Below are 3585 nucleotides of genomic sequence, written 5' to 3' on the forward strand. Positions count from 1 at the left end.
TTCTTTACCAAGTTACAGAAGAGAAAAACAAAACATTAGATCTGAAAAAAGTAGTCAAATTATCAACAGAGAGGGTCAAAAATACAGCTTGATGCTTTTGTTAAAAGTCACAGTGACACTGACTAACAGCCAGACAACAGCAGCCTGCCACACAACGCAAATGCACATGACTGCACGACTTTAAAGCCACTGCATGTGTTTGAATGTTGCTTAACTGGACCTCCTTTCAAATCAATGTGGACGTGTACAAACTGACTGACGCCTCCCTCGTCCTCCTGTTAGGTTGGGACAACTTTCCCTGTAATCATTTTTATTAGCACTTTAAGTTCTGAGGACATCATAGAAGTCAACTTACACCTGACTGAAGGTCTTATCAACCACATCAATTAGAGACACCTGTGTGGATGGACAAAGAGTGTCATCTGTACTAGAGCTGCAGAGATTAGCTGGTTACTCACCACTGAGTTTTTTTTGTCAAACTTCAAGCAAAATGTGATGATTGCAGCTTGTCAAATGAAGGAATTAGCTATTTTTCCCTCATTTTACATTTTAATACCTTGAATGTCTTTGTCTCTTTTGGAAACAGCCAACAGTACAAATGTCATTTACACAATGATCATCTTGTTTCTCATAAAATTGTTATTTTGACTGTTTTTCTGATGCTTTATAGACCAAATGATTCATCTATTGATGGAGGAAATGCCAGAAGACACAAGTACATTCAGAAACAGAAAGAAATAGGAAGAGTGTTCATTTAATAAACTGATCCCACCAACACACATTATTTAGATCTACTTAATATAAACATTTACCTCTGGCTTAATGAAAAACAATGTTCTTGATCATCATCACCAATAAAATTACAAGCACATGTTCACTTAAATAAGACCACAAAACAGAGACGGTCTTTTGTAATGCAGCTTTATTCAGCAGGATAGTTTTCACTATCAAGCAATTTTACATTTTTCAACATCAGTTGGAGCTGTGACTAAAGTCACTACATCTCAAGGGCTTCATGTTTACTCATCCAATTATTTCTTGCTTTGCAAAGCACAAAGATATAGCTCAAACTATATCTTCAAAATCAAGAAAAGACTCAGTCTTGATCGTATCGCCTCAATTTGTCGTCGGCCACTTCATCTTGGGATCTTTCCACACTGTTTGCATACCAAGTTAGAGAAGGGGGAACAAAAGAGAGGAATCAGTTAGTTAAATTATCAACAGAGGTCGATCAACAGAATCTTAATTGACAAATATTCAATAATTGAATAATTTTGCAATAATTTTTCAAGCAAAATCTGACAGAAATTCACTGATTCCAGCTTCTGAAATGTGTCGACTTGCTTCTTTACCCTCTATTATATCATCGTGAATTTAAATGGGTTGGACAAAATAAGGTAATTGAAGACATCATCTTGGGATCTGGTTAATACTGATGCTTTCTATGTTTGACAGGTTTGAGGCATTTCACAAAGTCTTTTTATTTCTTTTATTCGTCTGTTTGAAATCAACAGAAAATATTCAGTAATACTTACCTTCTACGTCCGTTTCCTAAAGGGACAAAAAGATGAAAATGACATAAATAAACATTAGTATAATATTATCACATTTGAAAATCTTTGCATTTAGAACATTAATGATGCTCTCTTTACTAGTATTAGGTTTATTATCTGAGATGCCAGGACTAAATAAAAGATTTTAGCTAAACACAGAACTAAATGAAGTTGTATGTAGTCAGTTAGTACAGTCAAGTGTGATTTGTTGATCTCAGACTAAAGTAGCCTGCTGTTTGTGTAAATCAGAGGTCAATCTGTTAACATCAACACTGTATGTAGGAACACTTGTGACTTGCCGCCTCCACTGCCACCACTGCAATTACTGCCACCGCCGCTACAACCGCCAGTTTGAGGAGCACTCTCCCCAGGTTCAGCCATGAGGACGACCAGCGTCAACACCAGAAAGATCATAACACACTTCATCCTGAGGAACAAATCACAATGGCCACATCCAGAATCATTCACTGCCTTCATTCACCAGTGTCAAAGCTCATCACATCTCATCTAAAAGACTTTGCATTTATTAAAGTAACATCAGGATTAAATTGACTGCTCACCTTTCCACAGCTTGTTTGTCAGAACCAAAAAAAAACTGGTGTCACAGACAGCAAAGTGAGCACTGTGAGATCTAGAGGTGATGTGGACGTCTTTGCTGAGCAGTCGTGAGTTACCCTCTCTTTATAAGGATGGAGACGGAATAATCTTATCCAGTCATTCTGTATTTCTCAATGTGTTTTTCAAAGTCAAGTTCTGCACATGGATGACAAGATGTTGATCTAATCTCACTTTGTCATGACGGGACATTTCACTGTCCTCACAGTCACACAAAGTTACACAACACTACTTATCATTCCCCGGCTCTATGGCCTCACAAAATGTGTTTTGTCCTGTGTTCTGTCCTATAACTGTATATATAACTAAAAAGACAATGCATGATGTTTTTGCTAAGACAAAAATTAATGTATTTGTTATATCAGCAAAATATCATCATTTAAAACAACAGGCACAAAACAGAGACAGCCTTTTTGTAATGCACCTTTTTTTTCAGCAGGAATGTTTTCAACATCAAGCAATTTTACATTTTTCTAAATCAATGGGAACTGTTCCTGAGATCACAACGCACATCTCAAGGCCTTCATGTTTACGCATCCAATTATTTCTTGCTTTGCAAAGCACAAAGATGTAGCTGAATCAATATTTCAAAAAGAACACTGTTCACTCAAAAGAGCCGTTATTATGAAGCTGAGACTGATCGTTGTCCACTGTAAGTGGGGATCTTTCCACTCTTCTTTACCAAGTTACAGAAGTGAAAAACAAAACATTAGATCTGAAAAAAGTAGTCAAATTATCAACAGAGAGAGTCAAAAATACAGCTTGATGCTTTTGTTAAAAGTCACAGTGACACTGACTAACAGCAAGACAACAGCAGCCTGCCACACAAAGCAAATACACATGACTGCACGACTTTAAAGCCACTGCATGTGTTTGAATGTTGCTTAATTGGACCTCCTTTCAAACCAGTGTGGACGTGTACAAACTGACTGACACCTCCTTCGTCCTCCTGTTAGGTTGGGACAACTTTCCCTGTGATCATTTTTATTAGCACTTTAAGTTCTGAGGACATCATAGAAGTCAACTTACACCTGACTGAAGGTCTTATTAACCACATCAATTAGAGACACCTGTGTGGATGGACAAAGAGTGTCATCTGTACTAGAGCTGCAGAGATTAGCTGGTTACTCATCACTGAGTTTTTTTGTCAAATTTCAAGCAAAATGTGATGATTGCAGCTTGTCAAATGAAGGAATTAGCTATAATGTCTTTGTCTCTTTTGGATACGGCCAACAGTACGAATGTCATTTACACAATGATCATCTTGGCTCTTATAAAATTGTTATTTTGACCGTTTTTCTGATGCTTTATAGCCCAAATGATTCATCTATTGATGGAGGAAATGCCAGAAGACACAAGTACATTCAGAAACAGAAAGAAATAGGAAGAGTGTTCATCTAATAAAGTGATCCCACCA

General features: G+C 37.1%; 1 long non-coding RNA gene across 1 annotated transcript; it reads right to left on the minus strand.

The window, feature by feature from the left end:
- Positions 1-907: 907 nt before the first annotated feature.
- Positions 908-2210, minus strand: LOC141018238 (uncharacterized). The gene is made up of 4 exons (XR_012180707.1): positions 2114-2210; positions 1853-1980; positions 1536-1551; positions 908-1157 (listed from the first exon to the last, which is right to left on the minus strand). It is a non-coding gene; the product is annotated as an uncharacterized lncRNA (long non-coding RNA).
- Positions 2211-3585: the final 1375 nt, after the last annotated feature.

This window comes from Pagrus major, chromosome 22, assembly GCF_040436345.1.
Source record: "Pagrus major chromosome 22, Pma_NU_1.0".
Classification (NCBI taxonomy): Eukaryota; Metazoa; Chordata; class Actinopteri; order Spariformes; family Sparidae; genus Pagrus; species Pagrus major.